Source organism: Salvelinus alpinus, chromosome 2 (genome assembly GCF_045679555.1).
Source record: "Salvelinus alpinus chromosome 2, SLU_Salpinus.1, whole genome shotgun sequence".
Taxonomy (NCBI): domain Eukaryota; kingdom Metazoa; phylum Chordata; class Actinopteri; order Salmoniformes; family Salmonidae; genus Salvelinus; species Salvelinus alpinus.
The window spans coordinates 68,300,859-68,319,012 of record NC_092087.1 but is presented as its reverse complement, the minus strand read 5'-3'; the positions used below and the strand labels follow the sequence as shown (position 1 = coordinate 68,319,012).

Genomic DNA, 18,154 nt, shown 5'->3' with positions numbered 1-18,154 from the left:
TAAGCTTCTGTCAATGTACCCCTCCCAAAATGCACCCCTAGCGAAAGGGGGCACCGCCAAGGCACATCTCTTCTAAGCCTACGTCCCAAATGGCACCCTATTACCATATAGTGTATAAATATGTTGGTATAGGGTGCCATTTGGGACGCAGGTTAAGTATATGGTTACTCTCAAAGTGACAGCCTTGCCTCGTTGACCGGGGCTGAGCATTAAGGAAGAAGAATGAGTCTGCTCCTTGTCTGACAGGAGATCATTGTGTGTGGAGGCCCAGAGCTGTAGTATCGTACATCACCTTGCTCTGTGTATTGGGAGGCCAGTCAGGCTAGTTTTGTTGGCTTGAAGTTGTAGGAATTGAATTTCGGCAGAGTTCTTTGGTTTGGTATCATAAAGAAGTTGGCTCTGTACTCTACTTTCAAACACCTGACAAGAACTTTCCATTTAAAACGGTGCGTTTTGAAACGGAAAACAAAATGGACAAGTCCAGGTGGTCCCTTCCCGTTTCAGTGTGGGTTTTTTTCTTCTCAATTTGATGCCTAATGAACGCAACCGGTCACTTCAAGTTCAGTGACTTTGGACACTGTTTTAATCTCTCACTCTGGCAGGAAGTCGGATAATGAACAGGGCTCTGGATGAATCATACCAGCTGATGGCCAGCTTACCTCGTTTCACCTCAATATACATAATTCTATCTTCTGAGGGGTGACTTTGTCCCAGTCATTATATCACTCGAGGACACTTCCAGGTCCACTCCGAAGTGTACACTCGTTTACTCCCTGTTAAGAGCCGGGACATGGGGAGATCCCCCATGATTTAAGACTTTTGACTGGCCCCAGTAGTCTAACTAAATGACAACCCACACCAGTGTCATACTTGGCACTCTTGACATCACATGAAAATGTATTACATTAACTTTCAGCATCTATGTTGAATTATTTAGTGCATAAATCTCTCCTGAATAAATCTTACTTGGATCACCACTTCGATTCCATAGCAGTGGATGAAGAGTGACTCCTAGTACTTTCCTCTGTGGGAGTGTGGCTTCCTAGCACGTTAGGTGTGAAGGTACACTAGCCTGGCCTAGCAGCACAGCTCTGACTGTTTGCATCCCAAAACACATCCTATTCCCTATAGAGTGCACTAGTTTTGACCAGAGCCCTGGTCCAAGAGTGCACTATATAGGCAATGTGATGCCATTTGGGACTCAACTTCTTTCTCCCTCTCATGGCGTTCTCCGGGTGGTCCCGTAACGGGAGATGTGTCATTCAAGCTCCTCAACCGTCCGCTGCCTTTAATAGAACGCCCCGCGGCTGACACACATGCTCTAAAGAAAGTAGTACTTGATTGATGACTTAAGGCCACTAATTAGTAAGGAACTCCCCTCACTTGGTTGTCTAGGTCTTAATTAAAAGGCAAAAACAAAAAGCAGCAGACACTAGGCCAGCGTCTCCCAAACTCGGTCCTCGGGAACCCAAGGGGTGCATGTTTTGGGTTTTGCCCTAACGTGCTGACCACACCGGTCGCGTGGCGTGTGTGAGCAGTGCTAAATAAATGTACACATACATGTTATTCAATCATTGCACCCAAGCTGCTCGCGCGCGCCAACGAGCGTCTACGTTGCCAGGCGCTAAAATAGAAGTTGATTCTATTTGTGACACAGAACGCGATGCAAGTCCTGCCTCTCCCATCTCCTCATTAGTTTTTAGAAGCATATACCCACGTGCCATCTCCTCATTGATTTTTAGGAACATATACCCACGTGCCATCTCCTCGTTGATTTTTAGGAACATATGCCCACGGGGGTGATTGAAAGATGAACTGAGGTCGGTTGTGGTAATGCACCTTATTATGAAAGTTAGTTGCCAAAAGCCATATAAAGTCCAAAGAAGAAAAAGAAGCCTGGAAGGAGGAGCGATGACTAGAAACGATTCGGTTGACCGTTTTATGTGTGGATTCATTGTCGGAGTAGAGGTCCTTGTGCATTTCAGGTAAAATAACAACACAATGTTTATATCCCAGGACAAATTAGTTAGCAACAGCAAGCTAAATTTCCATAAATGTTTAATGCTTTTCGACCTGTCCCCAAATGAATATAATTGGTACAGAGTTTTTTTTGATATTTCAACCTGCGTGTCATGATCGCATTTGGACAAAATTATTTTGCACACGATGGCGTCTGGTTTGGGCATAGTGTAACACAGCTGATTCAGATGATCAAAGCTTGATGATCAGTTGATTATTTGAATCAGCTGTGGAGTGCTAGGGCAAAAAACAAAACATGCACCTCTATTGGATCCCAAGAACCAAGCTCGGGAGACCCTGCGCTAGGTCGTCCATGGAATGAGTTTGACACCCCTGTGCTAAGGGATTTTCTTCGCTAGTGGGGCTCGGAGGGGTTATAATGATAAGGGCAGCAGGTAACTCCCCATTTTGTCAGCATTCCAAATATATGTTCATGTCAATTATAGTAATCCAACTTTATGGATTTATTAGGGCAGAAGTTGTCATTAGGCACAGATCTAGGACCAGCTTACCAACCCCCAGACTTAAACTTGTGAAGAACATAGTGACTTCAGATCTAGGGCATCCTATCCGATATGTTATTAGCAAATCAGTCATCTGTGGCCACATTTCTCAGCATTACAGTAACAGATGGTTGAGTTACATAATGTAAGAAAAGCACTGTTCCTCATGGGCTTACAGAATGCATCCGAACAAAAAGTGTGCGTTGTTCTTTTGAGTCTGCTAATGTAGCCATAATGACCGCCGCGAGCCAACGTTAGCCTCGCGAAATGCCCACATCTTGATCATTTAGCCCATTCCACATGGGATACGCATTTAGTGCACTAAATGGGCCCATTTAGTGCACTATATAGGGAATAGGGTGCCATTTGGGACCATAGCCCTGACTATGTCTAACTTAGGGCACTTCAGCAATATGGAAAAGCAAACATACTGAAGAATAGGTTCCTTAAGCAAAGTGTACTGTAAAGTTCTAATGAAAAACTGTTGCACTCGCGTCAACCAATCTCCAAATACCACCCTTTCCACTTGAGCTATAGGGCTATATTTTCCCGGAGGCACATTGAGGGTTAATTAGCTAGATTAGTGCAGTTAACTGCTTCAAAATGCTTTCAATTGGCCACTCTGCTCTTTGTTGCTGACAGGCTTGGCTAGTATGTGTAGTGTTTTCCAGAACAAGCTTGGTTAATAATTAGGGCTGGGAATTGCCAGGAACCTAACAATATGATATCACGATACTTATTTGGCGATATGATATGTATTGCGATTCTCACGATTCTATATGTATTGCGATTCGAGACTGTGATTTTATTCGATGTTCCAAACATATTGCTCACCATATGTCTGCCGCAGAGAGACGAGAGAGAGCCATGAATGAAATAGATATGATCAGTCATGGAAATACAATTGGTTCCCTAATTGATAACAAAGTATGAAGGGAAAATAGTGGAGTTTTGGTTCAGGTACAGCCAACTAGCACAAAAATAACATTGCAATATTGTCAAAGCGATACGCTATATCGGCAGAAATAACATCCCGATATGTAACTGTATCAATTTTTTCCCCATCACTATTAATAATGCATGGACTTCCTGGTCCCCCGACAGGGCCATGGAGATGAAGCACAGATGTCTGCAATCCTAATGACACCCTATTCCTTACATGGTGTACTACTCGGGGTAATACATAGGCTGTGTTTACTCAGGCAGACCAATTCTGATCTTTTTTTTCACTAATTGTTATTTTGACCGATCAGATGTGAACATATCTGATGTGATTGGTCGAACGAGCAATTAGTGGGGGGGGGGGGGGGAAATCTGAATTGGGTATGCCTGTGTAAACGCAGCCATCGAGTCTTGGTCTCAACAGTGCACTATATAGGGAATAGGTTGTCATTGGGGATGCTGCCTGAGAGAGCAAGTGGCTGTCATGAAGGACCCATCCTTCCTACCTCCCCAGTATATGAACCCAGGAGCCTGAGTAGGCCCTGCCGCATGCCTGACGGTAAATGTAGCCTGCTAGCCGCCCATGTCTCTATGATGTAATCATACCCGTCTCTGGCATACTCCAACCCCCCTCTCCTCCTTTTCACCCCTCGCCCCCAACGGAGTCGAATACCAGCGTGTGCTCTCAGTAGCACATGGCCCTGCGCTTGCATGCCAGACCACAGGAGGTTGGTGGCACCTTAATTGGGAAAGACGGGCTTGTGGTAATGGCTGGAGCGGAATTAGATGGAATGGTATCAAATACAACAAACACATGGTTTCCATATGTTTGATGCCATTCCATGATGCCATGCCATTCCATCCTCCCCTCAGCAGCCTCCACTCTGTGTCAGACGTTCCGAAGAGAATGTGGCTCACACACCGAGTGCTGGAAATTCAAAACGACATTTTTGTGCTTAGCACCCGCTTTTTGTCTCGTTTCTTTAGTGTTGACATGTACAGCGGAGCGGAGGGTGCTGCTGTCCCTGGTCCTTTAGCCAAATGAAAACCCATGACCTCTCTCTCCTCCCTTTCTCTTTCTCTCTCCCGCGCTGACTTTCTCTCCTCTCTTTCTCTCTTCTCTTCTCTCTTTCTTTCCTCTTTCTTTCTTTCTTTCTTTCTTTCTCCTCTCTCCCTCTCTCTCCTCTTTTTCTCTCTTCTTTCTCCGCTCTCTCATCTCTTTCTTTCTCCTCTCTCCCTCTCTCTCATATCTTTCTTTCTCCTCTCTCCCTCTCTCTCATCTCTTTCTTTCTCCTCTCTCCCTCTCTCTCCTCTCTTTCTCTCTTCTTTCTCCGCTCTCTCATCTCTCTTTCTCTCTCCTCTTTCTCCGCTCTCATCTCTCTCTCTCTCTCTCTCTCTCACACACACACACACACACACACACACACACACACACACACACACTGTCTCCCCCTCTTCTCTCTTTCTTTCTCTCATTTATTTCTTTCTCTCTCTCAGCACAGTCATCGGGGCCTGCGCTGCTCCGCTGGAGCTTCTGATAACTGTCACATAGAATTACATTCATGATTGAGACCCAGGCTAACTAGACTACAGCAGCCCCATTAATTCAGTGTGGCTGAGGAAGTTTGTGGGGGGGGGTCAACAAGCTTAATACATGTTGTTAATGAGGTTGCTTTAATGAGCCTCGTGTTTGAATCATTTTTTATTATATCTGCTTCCCAAATGGCACCCTATTCCCTGTATAGTGCACTGCTTTTGACCAGGGGCTCTGTTCAAAAGTAATGCACTACTTAGGAAATAGGTTGCCCTTTTGGACACCACCAATGCCTCAATGCACAGGATGCGAGGCTGAATGCCTCTTGTCCCTCCCACACAAATGAATGGTGTCAGATCATTGAGTCTGTGTGGCTAATGAGGTTCCTCGTACCACACAGAGCTAATTATTATGATCCACTGTCATGCAGGCTACTTGATCAAACGGCACTAAATGAAAGCGAGACGTTGAATGAACATGAGATATTACTCATTACTACCATCTGCTGATGTGGTGGGAATATAACCTCATATCAGTCATCATAGTTGTTATATGCATGTATATATGGAGTGATCTGGTTATCAATTCCTGTATGTACAATGTTGTTAATAGATTACTTGTGAATGTGAATACTTTCAAAACAATGTTATTGCGATAATGCTTATTTTCTCACTCAGAGCCGGTCCTGACCTCCCTGGGGCCCTAAGCAGAATTCTGCTAAGGGGCCCTCCTACCTGACCCGTGAGCCATGTAAACCATTTGCCATTGCCACAGTCACACCTGACACCCCAGTGCTCCCACTACAATCCTCCCTCCTTTAAAACAGTTTGCTCCATCTGTCGGTCTAAGAATAAGTAGACTTATATAAAACAGAATCAAATATTGTCTGTAGAATCTTAAGATAAGTGAATATTAACATAAACAAGAAATTGTAGAAAATATAAAATAATAAAATATAGCACTGAGCTTTGGCTCTGCTGCCTGGTAATTAGTCCAGTCCTCACAATATTAAACAATTAGCTTTGTCTATACAATGTAAACATAATCCTATTGGTTATGGCTGCAGCTATATGTCTCAAAATAGTCAAATAAAACCTATACAGCTGTGTAAACCTCCTCTCTGACGATGCTACTGGTAGGGTGACTGCAATTCTTAGGGCTATCCAAAGGTTAGGACAGAGTTCCTCCAGGTTGTTCTCACAGAGAAAGGAAAGCAGCTCAAAGGCAGTCATCTTATCTGATGGCAGATCAGGTACATTCTGAGTCTCGTGTGTCAGATCCATTCCACTGATGTCACAGTCATCTCTGAAGGTTAGTGTTTTCAACTTCCATGCAGTGAGCCTTTAAAGATTCACTGGACATCTGAGAGGCAGTGCTGAAGTTCAGCAGCACTCCATATTTGGTTTTCACCTGGTTGAGTGTTTCAAATCTCTCATCCATGGATGTCACAGCAGACTCGACCACAATGTTGAAGTAGTTGACTTCAAGGTTTTTCAGTGCCTCAGTCACTGGTTCATCAGGAGCCTCGTAGCTGAAATGCCTCTTGCTGATTCTCAGTCTCTTCTCTTTCAGAACAGCCTCCACATTCATTTCTTCACAAATGCTTTTGGCTGTTGTCTGGGCCTCAGAGTTTCCCGGTATGTACGGTACTGAGGGAGCCCTTTTCATTTGAGATTAAATTCACTGCGATATACAACTGCATCGAGGCGGATTGGAGGAGCTTGTTCACCTTGTTTGCCATTGTCGGTATCTCACACCATACGACACATCAAATCAAGAAGCGGTAGGACCCACGCCTCTGCGATTTTTATTGAGCAGTCTGGCTTGTACTCCTTGGTGCTTGCCCCTCATGTTGGCCCCATTGTCATAAGCTTGCCCTCTGCAATCTTCAAATGGAATCTTCAACTCGTTCAGCTTATCTAAGATGACAGTGGACAGATTCAAGCCTGTTGTAACCTCAACATTCACAAAGCCGAGGAAGTGCTCCTTGATCTCTGGCTTTCCCTTTAAAACCACGCTTCTCAGAATAATGGCCATTTGCTCCTGGTGACTAATGTCAGGTGTACAGTCCAAGATAATGGAGAAGTACTTTGAGTCGCTTGCTTCCAGAGTCTTGTCACTCACAATCTGTATCAGCTCATTCTGTGTGCGCTTCCCAAGGTAATGAGCATGTGTCTCTTCCATCTTTAATTTTGCTGAGATGATTTTCCATAACGGGGTCAAATTTTGCCCGTAATTCAACCTCTTTTAGGAAGTTTCCATTATCTGGTTGGAAGAGTTTGTCTGATGAACCCATGAATGCTAGGTTTCTTTCAGCCAGAGACTGAGTGATACTTATTAAACGTGTAAGGACATCCCGCTATCTCTTTCTTTCAGCCTCCCAAATTGTCATTTGTGTCTGGCCAAGAGTCTGTCCCCGACTTAGGCGCAGATCAAGTTCTCTCTACTTAATCACATTGTGTGTGTGTTCAGGACTACCCTCATGGTGTTTCAGAATGGCGTTGATATTTGACCAGTCATTCACGCCTTCCTTTATTATTTTGTAGTCTTTTGTAGAAAAGAGCTTACAGGAAAAACAATACACAGTGTTGTTTTTGATTGAGTATGAAAGCCAGCTCCTGCTAATCTTTTCCCCATTTGACAGCTGTGTCTGTAATAAGCCTCTTCTAGACTTGTCTTTAGGGTAAGAAAAATCCAGTCCTGGTTTGAATGGACCTCTGCTCACTAACTCAGTCCTCATGAAGTCTGTTTAGACTGGGGGCCAATCTGCTGGGTCATTTGGTGGAGCAGAAACTGTTCTCTTAGGGTCTGAGCTGCTTGTATCTGATGCTGGCTGTACACCTCTGGTTGTGCTATTACTGGCTGAGGCTGCCTGTACTTCACCTGGGTCTGTGTTAGTACTTGCTGAAGACAGCTGTTCTGGGTCTGTGTTAGTACTTGTTGAAGCTGCCAGTACTGGGTCTGTGTTAGTATTTGCTGAAGCCAGCTGTACTGGGTCTGTGTTAGTACTTGCTGAAGCTGCCAGTACTGGGTCTGTGTTAGTATTTGCTGAAGCCGGCTGTACTGGGTCTGTGTTAGTATTTGCTGAAGCTGCCAGTACTGGGTCTGTGTTAGTATTTGCTGAAACCGGCTGTACTGGGTCTGTGTTAGTATTTGCTGAAGCCGGCTGTACTGGGTTTGTGTTATTATTTGCTGAAGCCGGCTGTACTGGGTCTGTGTTAGTACTTGCTGAAGCTGCCAGTACTGGGTCTGTGTTAGTATTTGCTGAAGCCGGCTGTACTGGGTCTGTGTTAGTATTTGCTGAAGCCGGCTGTACTGGGTCTGTGTTAGTATTTGCTGAAGCCGGCTGTACTGGGTCTGTGTTAGTATTTGCTGAAGCCGGCTGTACTGGGTCTGTGTTAGTACTGGCTGAGGCTGGATGTGGATCAACTGAGTTTGTGTTTGTACTGGCTGATGATCCAGCATCTCCTCTACTGACAAACTTACATAGCACCTGTAAATTATACTATTATTAATTTTATCAGCTGTATCAGGCCCATTCAAACTAGCTTCCCCATATTTCCTTTTATACATTTTCAAATGACTAAGATGTCAAATGTAAATATTTCCACAGGCTTTTATATGTTGTGTACGGAAACAATCGTGGCTGTTTAGTCATACATTTTCCTTCACTTCGTGAGAGTGAAATATGAAGTCATAAAAGCACAACTCATTCCTACTCTAACAGTTTTACTGGAACAAGACTGAATCGTGCAAAGCCTGTAGCAGAAGTATGAAATGAATCTTCTATATTGTGGTGTACTGTATATATGCGTATTATTTGCATTAAGCACAATGCGCCCCTCAACCTGACAGAAGTTGTTCTTCAATCACTGGTCCTAGAGACCCACAGGGCAGGATTTTATTCCAGCCCAGCACTAACACACTCTGTCACCCAATCACAAAGCCCTTGAATAGTTGAATCCAAAAACCTGCACACATCCAACGACTGACCAGTCAGGTGAGAAGAGAATAAGAGAATAAAATGAGAAGAGAAAATAAAAAAATAAGCTTTTGCTGGTAGAGCATGGTGCTTGCAACGCCAGCATAGCGGGTTCGATACCCGGCACCGCCCATACATTAACTTCTCTAGGGTAGGGGGCAGCATTCGGAATTTTGCATGAAAAGCATGCCTAAATTAAACTGCCTGCTTCTCGGGCCCAGAAGATATGATATGCATATAACTGGTAGATTTGGATAGAAAACACTAAAGTTTCCAAAACTGTTAAAATAGTGTCTGTGAGTATAACATAACAGATTTGGCAGGCAAAAACCTGAGAAAAATCCATTCAGGAATTAGTTTTTTGGGGGGTTTTGTAGTTTTCTATTCAATGCCATTACAGTATCCATTGACTTAGGACTCAAATTGCAGTTCCTATGCCTTCCACTAGATGTCAACAGTCTTTAGAAATTGTTTCAGGCTTGTATTCTGAAAAATGAGGAAGTAAGAGCAGTCTGAATGAGTGGACCCTAAAGTGTCACAGAGCTTTTTCATGCGCGCGACTGAGAGAGTGCCTTTCTTGTTTACCTTTTAAATTGACGACGTTATTGTCCGATTGAAATATTATGGATTATTTAGGCTAAAATCAACCTGAGGATTGAATAGAAACATCATTTGACATGTTTCTATGAACTTTACGGATACAATTTGGATTTTTTGTCTGCCTGTTTTGACTGCGTTTGAGCCTGTGGATTACTGAAGAAAACGCGCGAACAAAACGGAGGTTTTTGGATATAAAGAGACTTTATCGAACAAAAGGAACATTTATTGAGTAAATGAATGTCTGCTGAGTGCAACCATATGAAGATCATCAAAGGTAAGGGATTAATTTTATCTCTATTTCTGACTTGTGTAACTCTTCTACTGGTTACTGTTTGTAATGATTTGTCTGCTGGGCTATGTTCTCAAATAATCGTAAGGTATGCTTTCGCCGTAAAGCATTTTAAAAATCTGACACCGTGGTTGGATTCACAAGAAGTTCATCTTTAAACCTATGTAAAATATGTTTTGTTTTCGGAATATTTATAATGAGTATTTCTGTATTCGAATTTGGCGCCCAGCAGTTTCACTGGCTGTTGAAAGAGGTGGGACACTAACGTCTCATGTACCCAAGAGAGGTTTTAAACAAAAATGAACGCATGACTGTAAGTCGCTTTGGATAAGTGTCTGCTAAATAGTATGTTAGTGGTTAGATCATTGGGCCAGTAACCGGAAGGATGCTGGATCGAATCGCCGAGCTGACAAGGTAACAATCTTTCGTTCTGCCCCTGAGCAAGGCAGTTAATCCACTGCTCCCCGGGCGCCGAAGACGTGGATGTCGATTTAAGATAGCCCACTGCACCTCTCTGATTCAGAGGGGTTGAGTTAAATGCGGAAGACACATTTCAGTTGAATACATTACATTATTATTATAAGTAAGAAGAGGTGTATGGTGAAGAGACGAGGGTGTGTGTGGTGTTCCCTTGGCCCCTTTAAGCCAGGGGACAAGGGGTAAAAACAACAGTGTTTATTCTGTCTTGTAAATGTTTATTATGGACTTTGGCCCTGCATTCAAGTATGCCTCAAAACTATCTCTCCAACTATATGCAAGGGCTAAACAGGGTTCATTACAAATAATGAAATGCAACCAGACCTAGTGAACATGTTGTCGTCTACTTAAATATTTAGAATGTTTTTGCTTTGCTGGTGAAAGGGCCACTTCACGTAATGCCTGTCGATGAGTCTGGCAGCACATGTTTCAGTATAGTACGATCCTCTCATGCTCTGTCAGGTTGGATGGGGAGCATCGCTACACAGCTATTTTCAGGTCTGTCCAGAGATGTTCGATCGGGTTCAAGTCTGGGCTCTGGCTGGGCTGCTAAAGGACATTCAGAGTCTTGTCCCAAAGCCACTCCTGAAATGTCTTGGCTGTGTGCTTAGGGTCGTTGTCCTGTTGTAAGGTGAACCTTCGCCCCCAGTCTCAGGTCCTTAGTGTTCTGGGGCAGATTTTCATCAAGGATCTCTCTGTACTTTGCTCCATTCATCTTTCCCTCGATCCTGACTAATCTCCCAGTCCTTGCCGCTGAAAGCATCCCCACAGCATGATGCTGCTACCACCATGCTTCACCGTAGGGATGGTGCCAGGTTTCCTCCAGACGTGACACTTGGCATTCCCGCCAAAGAGTTCAATCTGGTTTCATCAGACCAGAGAATCTTGATCTCATGGTCGGAGAGTTCTTTAGGTGCGTTTTGGCAAACTCCAATGTGCCTTTTTACTGAGGAGTGGCTTCTGTCTGGCCACTCTACCATAAAGGCCTGATTGGTGGAGTGGTGCAGAGATGGTTGTCCTTCTGGAAAGTTCTCCCATCTCCACAGAGGAGCTCTGTCAGAGTGATCATCGGGTTCATGGTCACCTCCCTGACCAAGGCCCTTCTCCCCCGATTGCCCAGTTTGGAACCACCAAGCTCTAGGAAGAGTCTTGGTGGTTCCAAACTTCTTCCATTTAAGAATGATGGAGGCCACTGTGTTCTTGGGGATTTTCAATGCTGCAGACATGTTTTGGTACCCTTCCCCAGATCTGTGCCTCTACGTAATCCTGTCTCGGAGCTCTACGGACAATTCCTTCGACCTCATGGCTTGGTTTTTGCTCTGACATGCACTGTCAACTGTGGGACCTTATATAGACAGGCGTGTGTCTTTCCAAATCATGTCCAATCAACTGAATTTACCACAAGTGAACTCCAATCAAGTTGTAGAAACATCTCAAGGATGATCAATGGAAATAGGATGCACCTGAGCTCAATTTCGAGTCTCTTAGCAAAGGGTCTGAATACTTATGTAAATAAGGTATTTCTGTTTTTTTATTTAGAAAACATTTGCAAAAAAATCTAAATCTGTACTCGCTTTGTCATTATGCGATATTGTGTGGAAATTGATGTATTATTTTTTAAATCCATTTTAGAATAAGCCTGTGACATAACAAAATGTGGAAAAAGTCAAGGGGTCTGAATACTTTCCGAACGCACTGTATTTGTGTATAATCCCTTCCCTGTCTGTCAATAGATCAAATCAAAGGTGCTTGAGAACTTGTCTCTGATTGGGGTCATTCGCTCCCGACATGCACCTATACGAAGAGAACCACTGCATAAAATGTCTTTCCCTTAAAGTACATAGCTGGGTACATCTCAACAGCCTTACTTGACTTCCTTACCTCATCTTATTTCCTTCATCTGCACATTTGTATTTCTGGTGAAAATATACCAGATAAACTTCACCTATTCTCTGGGCTCAGATGGAGAGGAAGCCACTCTAGACTAGTGAGATGTGTCCTCCTCACTCACAAGCTCAACACTGACGTGCACAGAAGCTCACTTACTCACTCACACACACACACACAAGCTGAACACTGACGTGTGCACAGATGCACACTCACACAATTTCTCTCTCACAGTGAGGTTTGGGCGGATCTTGAGGATGTGGCTAATGTATGTGGGCTCTGGCTGGCCTGTACTGCCTGGTTACCCCCTTAGTGCATCAGAGCAGTAAGACCCCGGCGGTAATGGGGCAGATTAGCTCTGGGACGAGACAAAAACACACACTCGCACACATTCACTTTAGCAAGCAAATATACGCACACACACACACACACAGACACACAGCCAAAATGACCCTTTTGAACTCTGTAATGCAGTATCACTCCTCTCTCTGTTTAGCTGTGAGCTCGAAGAGCGTGGCGGCAGCACCGGAGCAGGACTTGGTTGAAGGGAAGGTCTCCTAGGTTCTGTTTACCAACAGCTCCTCCAACTCCTAATGAGCACTAATGGACCTTGAGTCCGTCTCTAATGTCCTGTGACATGCCTGTCTGAGAGAACATTTGGGTCTGCGTCCCAAACAGCACCTTATTCCGTAGTGCACTACTTTTGGTCAAAAGTAGTGCACCATATAGGGAATAGGGTGTCACTTGGGACACAGCCTTGGTTTCTGGAGCTTTGGTGAGGTCTGCGGATGCAAGGTTACACCGTGAAGCACTTCCTGATGGAACACCCCCTGAGGGAAGGGGCTATGAATGGGTCTGCTGGCATGAAGCGTATCCCCCTTGTGTTCTGTCAGCTAGGGCGTCTGGTTCCTGGAGGTGTCAGCGGCGCTGCAGACCTTTTTAAAGCAGGTTGGGTTTTTTCCCCTGTGCTGGCTCGTGTCTTGTTTCCCACTGATCACACACACTTGTTTACGCATGCATACACACACACACACATACGGTGGGGCTCCGCTGGGACTTTTGAACCTACCCACACTTTCTTGGGCATCATAATTGAACATTGCTGGAAGAGCAGGCCCGTGCTCTGATCAACCGTGGCTGAAGCGGCACATTTTTGTTTTTATCCCCATAATGGATGGAAAGTGCTCTGAGCTCATCTCTCACTTTCTCTTTACTTTGCTGAAGGCCAACCTTGGAGAAACACGGGTAGAAGGCGTAGAGAGAAAGAGAGAATAACATAAAAAGGAGAAGAGAAGGAAAGGGGGGGGGGGCAATAGACGTTATGCAAGATATGACATCAAGCCCCCCTCCTCCTTCCTTCCATCCTTCCTTCCATCCTTAGGTCAGAGCCTCATGCTCAGCCGGGGAAAGTGTGTCGCCTGGACAGTGCCAGCGTCATGCCCATGCTGTGCCCACATGGCAGCAGTGAGCGATGCCCAGTGTTTTTTTGGTTTTGTTACCACGTGCACCAACTAGGCTCTGTCACCCGGGGGGGTGGTCTCATTCATAACCCACCCTAGGGAGCTGTGTTGTCATAACCTCATTGTAGTCACACAATCTGTCGCCTAATCAGACTCTTCCATAAACCCCCCCCGGTCCAGATCTAGCTGGCTGAGGTTCGTATTTAGGCCAGGGCTGAATAAAATAGAGTTCAACTAAAGTAATTCACTTCTATGGATGAAAGTAAAAGTGTCATAAATAAATCACTTTTTGAATCAACATAAGACACTGAAGTCCTCTTAAGTATTGGTATTTTATTATGGATCCCCATTAGCTGCTACCAAGGCAGCAGCTACTCTTCCTGGGGTCCACACTGTACCAGGGACTTCTCACACCTCAGAGCAGAAACCCTGGTCTCTAACCTCATCACCTGCACCAGATGGTGTAGTACACCACCCATGGCAAAACACACTCTTCAGAGAGCGCAGCAGTTCAGAAGCTGCAGAGAGAAAGAGATGACAGGATGCGTTGCGCTACGCAGGTCAGTGCTAGACGGCATCCAGACCTATGACCTTTTTCTCCCTGGTTTCTTCGCATCGTCTAGCTTTCAGTTCAACCTGTTTCTTTTCTCACACTCGCGCTCTCTCTCTGCCCCCCCCCCCCTCTCTCTCTCTCTGCCCCTCCCTCTCTCTCTCTCTCTGCCCCCCCAGAGCTCGACCAGAGCGTCTGAGACTCATCTTTCTCGGCTGCGTCTGGCAGGCTCTCGGGGCCAACTGGTTTTCCCCAGAGCCATGTATTTAGAGAGTTGGGTCTAAGCAGTTTCTGCATTATGATGCGTTTACGTGACACTTCAACATTCTACGGCGGCCATGTTAGCTCTGCCATGAACTTTACATGGGGAATTTTTTAACAATTCTATGTACAGTGTGGTCTGAAATGATTTACACCCTTGATAAAGATGAGTAATAATGACTGTGTATAAAATAAATAATTCCAATATTCAGCTATATTGTATGCTCCATAAGATGGGGAGTGAGAAAGTTACAAAGGGTCAAAGATCATACCCCCAAGACATTCTAAACTCTCACCATTAACAATAACAGGGGGAGGTTAGCATGCCTTCGGGGTATGATCTGTGACCCTCTGTAACTTTCTCATCATTATTCACGATTCATTCAGGATTATCCGCAATCATGGTAGCAGTGTTTAGAAGAATATTCTATTCTAATTTACAATGAAATGACCTCCAAAATTACACAATACGTTAGGGGTGTGCCGAGTAGTCAGGTAAAACGAGTATCGTAATGGAAATGGGCAATTTTTGGGATACTATTATGAACATAGTATTTTTGTAATTATCCGTGATCGGGAAACAATTCATTTTCGGGTGCCAACATGCACGTATCTTTCTCATGTCAGTCAGTCAAGTAAGGCCTTTATTTATTTGAATCTTTAGGGGTGTAAATCAACCTTTTTTAAATTTATTTTTATTTTTATGACTTGTTAAACAAAATCTCTTTCTCAGAGCAATTGTATTACTATAAAATAACAATTTCCCCCGCAGTATTTTAATTATTTATTTCCTACAGTCATTTTTTTAAATCAAGGGTGTCAACACTGTAACAATAATTCAAAAAGTTGGCCTAACTCTGGAAATATTTGGCTCTGGTTTTCCCTACCCCCCGGGGGTTACTGTATCCTCATAAGGAGGGGCCGCAGCTTACGAGAATTCCTCCCACTGCTCACCCCCTCCAACCCCCTAGCTCTAGACCCCTCCAGCCCAAAATTCCACCGTCGTCTCCACTCCAGAAGTTTTTTTTCCGCTGAGTGGCTGCTGGCGACTCTAGCGGGCCTTCTCCCAGAGCTTCACAGGTATTACTAATGGAGGTGTTCCAAATGGCACCCTGTTTCCTGTATATATAGTGCACTAGTTGTGACCAGGGCCCATAGGGCTCTGGCCAAAAGTAGTGCACTCCATAGGGAATAGGGTGCCATTTGGGACTCGGATAATGACTTGCAGAGGGAATGCTGGAATGGCTCTTGGCCCAGAATGAAAACACTGGAGAGATGCTGGTGCCCTCTTCTAAAAGACGGTTAGATAAGATGACCGTGAAGGAAATCAGTCTGAAACTGCTACAAACTGCTACAACGTGACTCTGTTGACTGATGATGATGATTGGTCTTTGTTTCCATGAGCTGTAACTGATTGGGCCTAGCCTGTGCGTATGTTTTAATGCCAATCTTTGTTGCACCTCAATCCATGTCAGTGTTTGGCAAAAGCCAATGCCTCAGATGTTTTGTTTTGCGAGCCTACACTTTAGAGCAGAATGGAACGGGGTGGGGCTTTGTGATTTAATGATAAAATAATTGTAATGATCAGAGCTGCGGTGAAGCAGCGACGCGATGCCTGTAAGCATATGTGTGGTCGAGAGATAGATAGGGCTGGGTTTTTGCTGCCCGCGCTTCGACGGGTAATCAGCGCTCCTCAACCAAAATCAACGCTCTTCAACTAACACATCTTACAGCCGTCCAACATGAGAGAGACAGATAAGAGGGATGGAGGAAGAGAGAAAGAGAGCGAGACAGGAGGATAGAGAGAGAGAGAGGGGGATAATGATGTAGGTTTGGCAGTGAGGGATAGATGAGAGCGGGGGATAATGATGGCAGTGAGGGATAGAGAGATGAGAGAGGGATAGTGATGGCAGTGAGGGATGGAGAGATGAGAGAGGGATAAGGATGGCAGTGAGGGGTAGAGAGATGAGAGAGGTATAATGATGTCAGTGAGGGGTAGAGAGATGAGAGGGATAATCATGGCAGTGAGGGATAGAGAGATGAGAGAGAGGGCTAATGATGGCAGTGAGGGATAGAGAGATGAGAGAAAGAGATGAGAGGGATAATGATGGCAGTGAGGGATAGAGAGATGAGAGAGAGGGATAATGATGGCAGTGAGGGATAGAGAGATGAGAGCGGGATAATGATGGCAGTGAGGGATAGAGAGATGGATAATGATGGCAGTGAGGGATAGAGAGAGGATAATGATGGCAGTGAGGGATAGAGAGATGAATAATGATGGCAGTGAGGGATAGAGAGATGGATAATGATGGCAGTGAGGGATAGAGAGAGGGATAATGATGACAGTGAGGGATAGAGAGATGAGAGGGATAGTGATGGCAGGGACAGATAGAGAGATGAGAGAGAGCAAAATTCTATAGAGTGGGAGAAATGGAGGGAGAGGGGGATAAAGAGATTGCAAAATGTGAAACAGAGGAAGAAAAAAGGACAGTGAGGGAGAACCCGAGTCATACTGTAAAAAACGCTTCAAAGGCTCATGACCAATCTTCCTCCGGGACTGCCACGCAGGAGAAATATCAGCCTGTGCAGAGAAACACGAGATTGAACCTCACTCAACTTTCTAGAGTTTTCCCCGTTAGTTAACACTGTCAACGTTTCCCTTTACTGTGGGAGTAGTGATCGAATCAACTCAATATTAGACACTTTCAATGCAACATACCGAAACAAAACAAACTATACAAGACTAAGTATGCAAAACTAACTATGCAAGAGATGTTGTTAAAGGCAGAGTGCATCGGAATGGATTCTATTGCATTGACAGGCACAACTCAGACCCATACTCTACACAGACCAGTGTGCCATAACCAATCAGAGCTACAGTAGGCCTATTTGCAAATAGACCATTGCCATATGGATTTGTGCCATTCACTTTGAACTGGACTGTTTTACAGCATGAGCGGTCGCGATTATTATGCACTTGTTTTGAGATCGAAGAGAGAGCTGCATGTAGCCATTTGTGCACATGTTGTTCATATCCTCTGCTAGTTAGTGAGTTATTAGTCCAGTTAGAGATCATTTGTAGTCTGCAATGGGGGAGTGATTGCATATTTGAAAAGCAAGTCAGGTAAAGAGCTGTTTTTTTTAGGTTTTAAAGGGGCAGTGTTGTTGTATTTTGAGACATGCTTGAATAAGTGAAGTAGCCAATAGGCAGAGGGTAGCATAATTTGTCTGATTCTCTGTAATACTGGTATGGGAATAATGATACATTTTATTTTGTAAAATGGTTTCTTGCATCAAACAACACACAAACATTTTCAGTCACCACCTTGTCTGAAGGACATAAAATGGATCAACAGGTTCATGTCAAGCCCTGCATGTCTTTTCAAAGTCTCATGGAATGCAGGTATACATTGAACACCACACGTTGGCTGGTACTGTAGGCTGAATGATAGAACAGCTATTTCCATGTTAAAATGTGATGATGCATTTTCTCCATTTGTTTTTGATGGTAGGCCTTCATTATGATCACATAGCCACAGTAGCTTACTTAGCCACTTTTTTATTTTATTTTATTTTCTAACTTGGCAAGTCGGTTAAGAACAAATTCTTATTTACAATGACGGCCAAATCCGGGCGACGCTGGGCCAATT

At 44.4% G+C, this 18,154-nt stretch overlaps 1 protein-coding gene across 1 annotated transcript in view; it reads left to right on the top strand.

The window, feature by feature from the left end:
- Positions 1 to 18,154, top strand: part of LOC139567524 (protein kinase C alpha type) — a 201,614-nt gene that overhangs the window by 67,525 nt on the left and 115,935 nt on the right. The window lies entirely within an intron of this gene.